Raw genomic sequence first — 12183 nt, forward strand, 5'->3', positions numbered from 1 at the left:
ATAAAGAGAAATGGTTAGAAATGAGAAATGAGTCAGGTAGATCAATTAGAAGATGCATTTGCACACTTAATTAAAGTACCTAACAAAGATTCATAGGATTATAGATACAGAAAATGAAAAGGACTTAGAGTTTATCTACCTAATCCATGCACTCATTTAATATTAAGGAGGTTAATGCCTAGTGAGTTGGAGTGACTCACCCATGGTTTTATTTCCTTCATTTTTCAATGAGAACCAATGACACCATAGAGTCATTTCTTCACTTATGATTGAATTGGCATTGTCAGAGCTGCAGAGAATTGTCAGGCTTACTCTTTTCCTGAGCCATCAAAATCCAGTGGAAGGACAAAAATCAAGATTATTGGAAATGACCTGAGATGCAATGGATGACCTTAGAGGGCTTCTATGCCTGATCAAGCTTTAAGTGCTCTAGAAGTACCTGCTTTAGAAATCTTCATGGTCAAAAGAACAATATTCAACCATTCTGCCAGGGTAATTTTTTACATTGTTGGGGTAGGCATCCCTGATTCACTGAGAGGTTTGACGGTTGTCTGTTGGTCTCAGCCTGGTTTAGTCAATCTGCTGAGATAGCTTACCAGGAGGTGACCACTATACCTGCCATAGCTTATTGAAGCTATAGGTGAGAGTTGGATGGATCAGGGGATACCAAAGGTGAATGAATAGCCCTAGAAACAATTCACCAAATTGTTGAATTTAGATAATAACTTACATTTTTTTAATACAAATGTAGGTCTTTTCCCACTCTACTGTACCTCTCAATAATTATTGAGTTCTAAAAGAACTATTGTGACCTTTGATAATTTTTAAAAAATCTCTCAATAAATAAATATTTTAGATTAAAATGCCTTTTTTTCTAAATTAATTTTCAAGATGGGTCTCCTTTTCACCATATTGATATAGATAATTTTCGAAGACTGAGACAATGGTAAAATTAAATCATTTTACATGTAGCAACCAAACTTACATTTCAGACTTGTTTGTTTATTGATTTGTTTGTATTGCCTATTCCAAATGGATTTCAAGATATCTGTTCATTCAGAAAATTCCTACTTATTATAACCAGAGGAGAAAAGAATTTGTCATTTTAAACTTCTTCTTCTTTAGTGTTGTACTTGTAGGAAAAAAAAATAGAAAAAGAACACACAAAGGGTATCATCAGAATAAAAGCAGGGATTCCCCTGAGCTATTCCCCTGCATACCTCTAACAAATTCTAGAGCAGAAGAACTCACAAAATATTGGATTGAATGAAACAATTTTCTAGTCCAAGACAGCTTAGATGGTCAGTAGAAAAGGTCTGTTGCACAGAGTCCAGAGCAGACTGTACTAGTACATATGTGATCTCAGCAAACCAGGGATTACCCTCAGGGCAATTGAATTGTCTGCAATGACAATTTTTAGAGGTCTCTGTTTACATGTGGTAAGGTGATCAGAAAATGCATTAGAAGGAGATGAACAGGATTCTGGTACTTGGTGACAGTGTTGAATTTTAGTGCCAATGAGAGGAGAAACAACAGACAGCAAAGATTTGGCCATAGTTCCAGGATTTAAAAAAGTGCCTGTGATCACTCATAAACCAGTGTACACTACAGAAGAGTAGCAAACATATCTCTTCTTAGATTATATCACCTTTCAAGGGGTAAAAAACTTATAGATTACTAGGATTATCTCTGAAAACAGCTGCACAAACAACTTGAACCTTGGTACAGTGTTCCCTCCACTGGGGAAGAAGAGTACCACTTTAGCATTATGTTAAAAGCCAAGAAATAAACTGGAATATGAGCAAATAATAGAAAAAACCTGACCATCAAAAATTACTATGCTCACAAAAAAAGAACAAGATACACTTAGAAGACAGTAAATTCAAAATTCCTGCATCTAAAACCTCAATAAGAAGGTGAATTGGTCTTAGTCTACGGAGGAACTCAAAAAGGATTTTAAAAAAGTCAAGTAAGAGAGGTAGAGGAAGAAATGGGAAGAGAAATGAAAGTGATACAAGAAAATCATGAAAACAGAGTCAACAACTTGATAAGGGAGGGACAAAAATAATACTGAAGAAAAAGATTTTTTAAAAAATGAATAGGCCAAACAATAAAAGAGGAACAAAAGAAGAGAATAATGCCTTTAAAAACTGAATAGATTGAATGGAAAAATAAAGATAAAGAAAAAAATTCACTAAAGAGAACTCCTTAAAAATTAGAATTGTCCAAATGGAAAAGGTGGTCTGAAAACTCACTGGAGAATTTAACCCCTTAAAAGTTAGAATTGAACAAGTGGAAGCTAATGGCTTCAGGAGACAATAAGAAATAAGGAAAATAAAAGGAATAGAATAAATAGAAGAAAAAAGTAAAAGAATAGAAACTAGATTCAGGAGAAATATTTTAAGAATGATTGGACTATGTGAAAGTCATGATCAAAAACAAAACAAAGAAAAACAATACATCCTTCAAAAAGTTGTCAAAAAATTAAAAAACAAAAATAACTGACTTGATATTCTTGAATTAGAGGATAAAATAGAAATTGAAAGAATGTCCTCATCAGCTCCTGAAAGAAATCTAAAATGAAAACTCCCAGGAATATTATAGTCAAATTTCAGACTTCCTAGATCAAAGAGAAAAATACCACAAGTAGCCAAAAAAAGAAATAATTCTCATATCATGGAGCCACAGTAAGAAAAATATATGATTTAACAGCTTCTATTTTAAGGTATCAAAAGTTTGGAATACGAGGACAAAAGAACTAGGATTACAATAAAAAATCAGCTATCTAGCATAAATGATTATATGTCTACAAAGGAAAAAAATAGAAATTCAATGATATAAAAGCCTTTCAAGCATTCCTGGATGAAAAGACCTTATCTGAATATAAAATATGACTTTGAAATAAAAGATGCAAAAGACTATGAAAAGGTAAATTATAAAAAGAAATCATAATGGATGAATGAAAATTACACAGTTCATATTCCTATATGGGAAAATGATATATGTTTTTCACTTTTAGGGCAACATGGAAACAGTATACAAAGACAGAAAGCAGAAGTGTGAGTTGAATGCCATGGTATAATTATCTAAAAAAATCAATTAAGGACAAAAAAAGAAGAATATATTGAGAATATATTGGGAAAAGGGGAAAGGGAGAGGTATAATGTCATAAATTATGAGATATAAAGAAGGTCTGAAAAAGATTTTGCTGGGAAGTGGAAATTGGGGGGAAGCAGGGAAGGGAGCAAGTGAACCTTACTCTCATTGTAAATGACCCGAAAAGGGAATAATGCAAACACTCAGTTGGGTGCAGAAATTTATTTTTGCCATATAAGAAAATGGGAAGGGGAAGGGGAAAAAAGAGAAGGGGGGATGATCTGACAGAAGAGAGGACAGTTTGTGGGGAGGCAAAAGTGAGAGCAAAACACTTTTGAGATTGTAGGGGGTAAAAGGAGAGAAAGTAAGTTAGAGAAAATAGGATGGAGGGAAATATATACTTGGCAATCATTACTGTGAAAAGAAAAAAAATTCCTGCCATTCTGGATTAGCATTAGAATTCAAATTTAGCAACAAAAAATGAATTTAACATTGTTTTTACATATAATTGGAAGGAAATAAAATATTAAATAAAATTGACCCCGAAAGTACATTTAAAAAAATCATTGGAGTTTCTCTGATAAAGACTTCATTTCTCAAACATATGGAAAACTGAATCTAATTTATAGAAATAAGACCTATTTCTCAACTGATTTATGGGCAAAGGATATGAACAGTTTTCAGACAAAGTAATAAAAGCTATCTATACTCATATAAAAATGCTCTAAATCACTATTGATAAGAGAAATGCAAACTGAATCAATTCTGAGTTACTATCTCATATCTGTCAGATTGACTAAAGTGACAGAAAATGAAAATGACAATTGCTGGAGAGGTAGTGGGAAAATTTAAACACTAATGTAGTAATGGTAAATGCTGATTCAACTTTTCTAGAGAGCAATTTGAAACTATATCCAAAGGGTTGTAAAACCATACATCATAGTAATACCACTATTAGATCTATATCTGAAAAAGATAAGAAGCAAATGTGAAAAGAAATTATATATGCAAAAAATATTTTTTGCATATTGTTATGACAAAAATTTGAAAATTGAGATATCCATTAGGTGATTAATGATTGAACAATTTGTCATATATGATTGTGTTAGGGTATTATTTATTTTATTCTTTCATTCTTTAAGAAGTGTTTTTGGACATTCTCAAAAAAGCATAGAAAACCTTACCTGACTGATGCAGAGGGAAATGAGCAAAACCAGAAAACATGGGACCCAGTAACAGCAACATTGCATTATGATCTACTTTGAATAACTTAACTATTTTCAGCAGTACAATGATCCAAGACAATTCTGTAGGACTTAGAATGAAAAACTGTTGTTCGATTCCCGAGAAAGAAGTACTAGAATCTGAATGCATATCAAATATATTTTTTCCTTTACTTTCCTATTTTTCTTCATTTTATGTTTTCTTTCACAGAAAATGGTTTGCATGACTGCAAATGTATAACATATGTCAAATTGCTTGCCTTCTCCATGAGAGGAGAGGGGAAGGAGGGAGAGAATTTGAAATTCAATATTTGAAAAAGGAATGTTAAAATTGTTTTTTACCTGCAATTGGAAAAAATAAAATATTAAATAAAATTAACCTCCAAAATACATTAAAAAACTAGCAAAAGTGAGGAAATTATTAGAATACATTATATTGCTACCACTCAAAGAAAGCAGTAGTTCTTATTAGTGTTCTTTATATTTTTAAGTAACTGGGCATCTGATGTCTTACAAAACTGTCATACTTGATTGGAACTGGTAATGAGAGTATGTAAATCAATCATTTCTGTCTCTCTGAGACCCCATTTGAGGTTTTTTTGGCAAAGACACTGGAGGAGTTTGCCATTTTCTTCTCTGGCTCAATTTACAGATTAGAAAATTAAGGGTTAAGTGATTTGTCCAGAGAAACACAGCTATGTGTCTTAGACCAGATTTGCACACAGGAAAATGTCTTCTTGACTTTAGTTCTGACACACTATCAACTGCACCAATTTACATATTCTTGAATAAAACAGTGGCTTTGTCCCAGTGTATTGAATTAAGAGGGCACTAATAGCACTTACTGTTTAGAATCTAGAAACAAGAATTTAGAGATTTTTTTTAGAAAGAATTTAAAATCAAATTGCAAAATACCAGATGGTGGACTTGATTGAGCTCTGCTTTTTCCCCAAAGCAATTACATTAGCCAGTACCTTTACTTGTGTTCTTGTACACACACACACACACACACACACACACACACACACACACACACACACAAACACATCCACCCATAACCATACAAATGTAGATGTTATTCCTGTTGACTGCCTTGGATTTAATTAGTCTGACTTTTCCTAGGTTTAAACATTCCTGGTTAGGGAGTTGTTGACATAGCTAAATGTTTTAAAGATGGAGTCCTGGTTCTTGGAATTAGGAAAACCTGAGCTCAAATTCAGGTTATAACACTTACTCAGTTGTCTCATTTTACATAATCTCTCTTTTCTCATTTAAAAATAACATTAATTCTGGTATCTACCTCCCTGATTTATTGGGAAGACCAAATGAGCACATAATAATAACTGCTCAATAAATGTTGATATGAAGATGAAAATTTAAAATGCAAGTCAAAGGAGACACTCTGAACACAAGAACTCAGAACTCTAGTAACTTAAAAAAAACTAATTTTGCTTAAATTTCCATCATTAGCTGACAAAAACAAAACAAAAAAAATCCTTTACTTTTTTGCTTCCTTTTCAGGAGTATTTTTTTAAAATTATATCAGATATTTTATTTCTTTGCTGTCTAAAAGAATGACTATATTCTTGTTCCAATACAGGCGTTCATAGAAAGAGCTATTGATCATGGGACTCATATTGAAAGGAAGAATTATCAGGTGGAATTTTGATGTGCCTTCTCTTTACCACAATCCTGAGTTGTTTAGAGAATAAAAAATTCACATTTTGTTTATCCAAATAGAAATATACACAAATTTAGTGTTCTGTCCCTTTTTAAGGAAGAAGGCATGTGTACTTCAGGTGGAGAATTTAGCATGGAATTTATAGTTTAAAAGATTTTCAAGGAGAAGGGAAAAGTGGGAGAAGGTAGGTCATGATACTTTTGGAACTAGACAGTTTTATGATTCTTCTAATTCTACCTTTTTCCTGATTAGGGTCAGGGTTCTTCAAATCTACTTAATCATCAAGTATCTCTTAGTCTATAATCAATATGTGTATTTTTAGCCCTTTCCATATCTAGACTACACCATATAATAGCAATATCCTTGTGCCATGAATTGTGCTAATTATTTTAGAACTGCTCATACCATTTTGGGGAACAATATGGAACTATGTCCTAAGGTTCATAAAACTTCAAATACCTTTTAATTCAGCAATACCATTATAGTAGTTGTACTCAAGAGATCAAGAAAAAAATAAAAAAGACTTATATTAAAATATTTATATTAGCTCTTTTTATTTAATATCAATTCTGGCAAAGATTTGGAAATGTAGGTGATGCTCATTAACTGGGGAAGGGCTGAACAAATAATGGCATGATTTTGATGGCATACTATTGTGCTATAAGAAATGACGGGGGGGGGTTTCAGAAAAAAAAATTCAAGATCTATATGAAGTGATATATTGTAATGATGATGAACTATGAAAGACTTATTTTGTTTGTTTTTTTAATTTAAGTCAATAGGATTAAGAGTGATTTGCCCAAGGTCATGCAGCTAATTATTAAGTGTCTGAGGCCAGATTTGAACTCAGGTACTCCTGACTCCAGGGCCTGTGCTCTATCCACTGCTCCACCAAGCTGCCCCCAAGACTTGGATATTCTAAGATAATTCTGAAGGGTTTGTGATGGAAAAAAATGCTATCTACTTCCAGAGAAAAAAGAATTGAACACTGAGTGCAAATTGGAATATAATTTTCTCAATTTCCTTTTTTAACTTTGTTTTATGATATGTCTAATAGAGAAGTATATTTTGCATGATGTCACATGTCTTATTGATAATTTTTTTTGCTTCCTCAGTGAATAAGGATAGGGAAGGAGGGAGAAAATCTGGAAACCAAAATTCCAAAAGAAGAGAACATTTAAAAATTAAGTAATAGATTGTTTAAACTGTAAAAAATAAAATGTTAGATTATTTTCCCATATTATTAAAAACAAAAATAGAAAGAAAAAATTTAAAAACTGATGCATGAAATTCTTAGAGAAAAATTAAGTATGTTTTCTTCATAGTAAACTTATGAATAATAAATAGGAATTAGATAAGGGAGGAGACTAAAAAAATGAGAGATGACTTCATGAATGAGATGAAATTGAAAAATGATCTTGAATGATATGTAGAAAGAAAGGAGGACAATTTAAAAGTATTTGATAGCATCAGCAAAGACATGGACATGAAAACAAACTGTATATGTATGTATCACAGAGAGGAAACAAGTCTGAATTAGATTGTGGTTGAGGGGAAAGAGTTTAGTATTCACTTTCTCACAGTTTTGAGGTGAAAGTCATTCTAGGAGATTTACTCCCCAGTGCAACATTCCCTATTTAAAAAGGCAAAGCATAGAAGTTCAACAGCTGGTTAAATTCACAGACAAAACCCTGTAGCCCATTCAGTCAAAACTATGATCTCAGTTCCCGATGAGATCTGTTGTCACTCCAATGATGGAAGAGAGACTTGAGACTAACTGTGTTGGGCTTATGGAACAGTTCATTCTAGAGGTACATGATTCAAATGCTAACAATATCTGACACGTAAAGTAAACATGGTTTCCAGCATGTTTGTTGCAACAAGCAAGGCTGCAAGCTGAGAAGAGAGATCATGCACCAGAAGCCCAGGAGCAGCACTCCAGGGGCATGATTAATGGAGAACTTGACTAGGAATATTCCAGCACTGAGGGAGGTATCTGTCCCTCGAATTCATCATGAAAGTTGTAAAACAGGACATTAAAACAAGGCACTAAGTTAAAATATACAACTGGGAGAGAGGAAGGGAGAAGAGATTTCATTTGTTTTCACTGGTAGGTTACTTTTCTAAAGACAAAGTTTGTTTTCACCTTCAGAATCTGATGCAGGGGAAGAGATAAGCAACTTGAGAGGAGATATGCATCACAGAAAGGGAAATCAACTTTCTCCAGACTCTTTTAACCTGGATCTCATTGCTGTAGAAGGATGCTGACCACTCACCAATATTTTAAATATACTACTGATGGCATGAAAAATGGATTTCAGTCACCAAGAAATGGCAAAATGGGAGAGGGGGTCATGAGGCTAAATTTACTGGCAATGTTTAGGAGTATATTTCTTCACACTAAAAAAAGATACTGTGTAAAAATGCCAGTGGCAGTAATGGTCTTTCTATTCCATTTTATAAAACTGTCAGCACATTATAGTACCTAAAAACTCCTGGATGACTTTCACATAAATAATGCAGCTGTTCATTTGTTTCTATAGCTATTCAAAATCTTTAAGTATGGAAAATGAAGGAATTTTTCTTTTTATTTTTTCTGCAGTAATTGTCTTTGTTTACATTTTTCCTCATCAATGAACAGTTTCAAAGCTGTATTACTTGCCTGTCAGATCATAGATATGCCAGGTAGTGGCCTAGATAATAAATACAATTGCTACATCAACAAAACATATCAAAATAGTCAATAAACAACAAAGCAGAAATCCATGTACAATGTCTTTTCTTAGCTGGTGTATTACTTACATCCAGAGAGGATAAAACCACTTTTGCCTTTCTCTACAATAGACTTTGCTTCTGAAGTATGGAAGATCACTCCCGATATGTTGTTGCAAGCTCAGAATTCAGCAGAGTTTGACTAAATCAACTGCAAAAATTGAAGGAAGATGGAAGAAGAATGACTAACTCTGAGAAAAAGGAAAATTACCCCCACAAGTTGACAGATAGCACAGTGATTAGAGTACTGGGTCTAGAGTCAGGAAAATCTGGATTCAAATTAAATCTAGGCACTAATTTTATCATAATGGATAAGTCTCTGAATCTCTGCCTCAATTTCCTGATCTCTTTTTAAATTATTTAACATTTTATTTTTCCCAGTTACATGTAAAGACAATTTTAATATTTTTTTAAATTTGAATTGCTGATTCTTTCTCTTCCTCCTACTACATCCCACTTCATTGAGAAAGCAAACCATTTGATATAGATTTTAAATGTGTAGTCATAAAAATATTTATATAAAGGTGATATTATGAAAGAAAACATAGGATCCCCCAAAAAATAAATTCTAAAACCATCAGCTCTTTTTCTCTTGGGAATGGTTAGCATTCTCCATGGTAACTCCTTTAGACTTCTCTTTGTTCATTGTATTATTGAGAAAAACTAAGTCATTCATAGATGATCATCCTACAGTATTATAATACATTTCACTTTGTATCAGCATATATATATATATATATATATATATATATATATATATATGTATATATATATATCTTTCTATGTTATTCTAAGAGCATTTTGCTTATAATTTCTTACAGCAGAATAGCATTCTATCACAATCACAGCAAAATTTGTTTAAATATTCATCAGCTGATGGGCATCCCTTCGATTTCCAAATACTTGTCACCAGAAAATTGCTATAAAAAGTTCCATATATATATATATATATATATATATATATATATATATATATATATATCCTATTCCTTTTTTGTTTATTTTTTTTTCAAATATAGATCTAGTAGTAGTCTTGGTAAACCGAAGTGTAAACATCGTTTTATAAACCTTTGGGCATAGTTCCAAATTGCTCTACAGAATAGTTGAATCTGTTCACAACTACATGAATAGTGCATTAATGCCTCAATTTCCCTTCAAATTTGTCAGTTTGCTTTTCTGTCCTATTACCCAATCTGATAGCTATAAATAAATCAAAATTATTTTAATTTGCATTTCTTGAATGAATAATATTTTAATATGGGTATAGATAGCATTGATAACCTCATCTGAAAATTCATATTACCTTTTGATCATTTATCAAATGTGGAATGGTTCTTATTTGTATAAATTTGACTGAATTATCTGTTTGAGTAAAGAAGTCTTTATCAAGAGAAATTTCCTTCAAAATTTTATTTTCACAGTTACTCTTGCTAACTTCCCCTCCCTTTATCCTATGTCCCCCCCCATTTACTCTTTTTTTCTCCCCTTTCATTTTCTTCCTCCTCAAAAGTGTTTTTCTTCTGAGTAAACTATCCAACAATTTACCCTTCTTTCCCTTACCCTTTCTCTTATTACTTTCCCCTTCAACTTTCCTAAAGGGTAAGCTAGATTTCTATACCCAATTGAGTAAGTATATCATTCCCTCTTTGAACCTATGCTGATTAAAGTAAAGATCACTCACTCACACTTATCTCCCCTTCTTCCTCTCCACTGTAAAACCTTTTTGTTACCTCCTTTATGTGAGAAAATTTATACCATTATACCTCTCTTCCCTTTCTTCTATTACATTATTCCCTTGCCCATTAATTTTATTTTGGTAGAAATTATCCCTTTATATTCAACTAATATCTGTACCTTTTTACTATATACATATATACATACATACATATTTACATATATATGTATGTATGCACATGTATATTCCTTCTAAATGCTCTAATAATGACAAATTTATCATGAGCTAACAATATCATCTTGCCATGAAGCAATATGAATAGTTTAATATCATTAAATCCCTTATAATTTCCTATTCCTCTTTAATTTTTTATTATTCTCTTGAATCTTGTATTTGATTTGAAAATCAAATTTTATGCTCAGTTCTGGTCTTTTTCTCAGAAAAAAATTATTAATTATTTCATTGAATTTCTGTTTTCCCCTGAAAAAAGAAAAGAATGTTCAATTTTGCTGAGTTGTTGATTGATTCTTGGTTGTAATCCTAGATCTTTTGTCTTCCAGAATATCAAGTTCCAAATACTCTGAGAGTTTAATGGAGAAGTTGTTAAATCTTGTGTTATCCTGGCTCTTATTCTATTAAATATTATTTGATTCTTTAATGGCCACTTGTAATATTTTCTTGATCTTGGAGTTCTGGATTTTGACTATATAATTTCTGGCAGTTTTCATGTAGAGTTTTCTTTTAGGAGGTAATTGATGGATACTTTTAATTTTTTTTTTTTACCTTTTGGTTCTAGAATATCAGGGTAGTTTTCCTTGATAAAATCTTGAAAGTGATATCCAGGTTCTTTATTTATTTTTTTTGAACATGGTTTTTAGGTAGTTCAATAATTTTTAAATTAATTGTTCTGGATCTATTTTCCAGGACAATTGCTTTTTTCAATGAGATAGTATATGTTGTCTTCTTTTTCTCATTCTTTAGCTGTGCTTTATTGTTTAATTATCTCTCAAAAAATCATTAACTTCCATTTGGTCAATTCTAAATGTTATGTAATTATTTTGTTCAGTGAGCTTTTGTACCTCCTTTTTCCATTTAGCCAATTCTACATTTTTAGTAGTTTTTTTTCCTTCAGTGAATTTTTGTGCCTCTATTTTCCATTTGTCCAATTCTGCTTTTTAAGGCATTATTTTCCTCATTAGCTTCTGTATCTCTTTTACTATTTGATCTAGTCTTTTTTTAAGCTGTTAATTTCTTGGTATTTTTGTGTGTCTCCTTTACTAAGCTGTTGATGCATTTTTTATGATTTTCTTTCATAATTTTCATTTCTCTTACTAATTTTTCCTCTCTCTTAACCTGATTTTCAGAATCTTTTCTGGAATCTTCTTTGAACCTAACACCCTTTCATATTTTTTCTTCAAGGCTTTGGATTTAGGAACTTTGACTATGTTTTCTTCTTCTGAATGTGTTTTGATATTCCTTGTGATCATAATAACTTTATATGATCAGATTGTTTTGTTGTTGTTTGTTCATTTTCCCAGTTTCTGACTTGATTTTAACTCTTTGTTAAAGTTCTGTTTCCATACTGGAGGGTATACTACCACAAGCTTCTGTACTTTGTGCAGCTGTTTACAGAGGTAATCCTGCAAGTTTTCTGTTCTTCCAAGGTGTCTTGTTATAAGGAGAGATGTTTACTATTCTCCTGCCTTGTGCTCTGGTCTGTTTTTTTTCTATTTTCT

The sequence above is a fragment of the Macrotis lagotis genome, chromosome 2, assembly GCF_037893015.1.
Source record: "Macrotis lagotis isolate mMagLag1 chromosome 2, bilby.v1.9.chrom.fasta, whole genome shotgun sequence".
Taxonomy (NCBI): domain Eukaryota; kingdom Metazoa; phylum Chordata; class Mammalia; order Peramelemorphia; family Peramelidae; genus Macrotis; species Macrotis lagotis.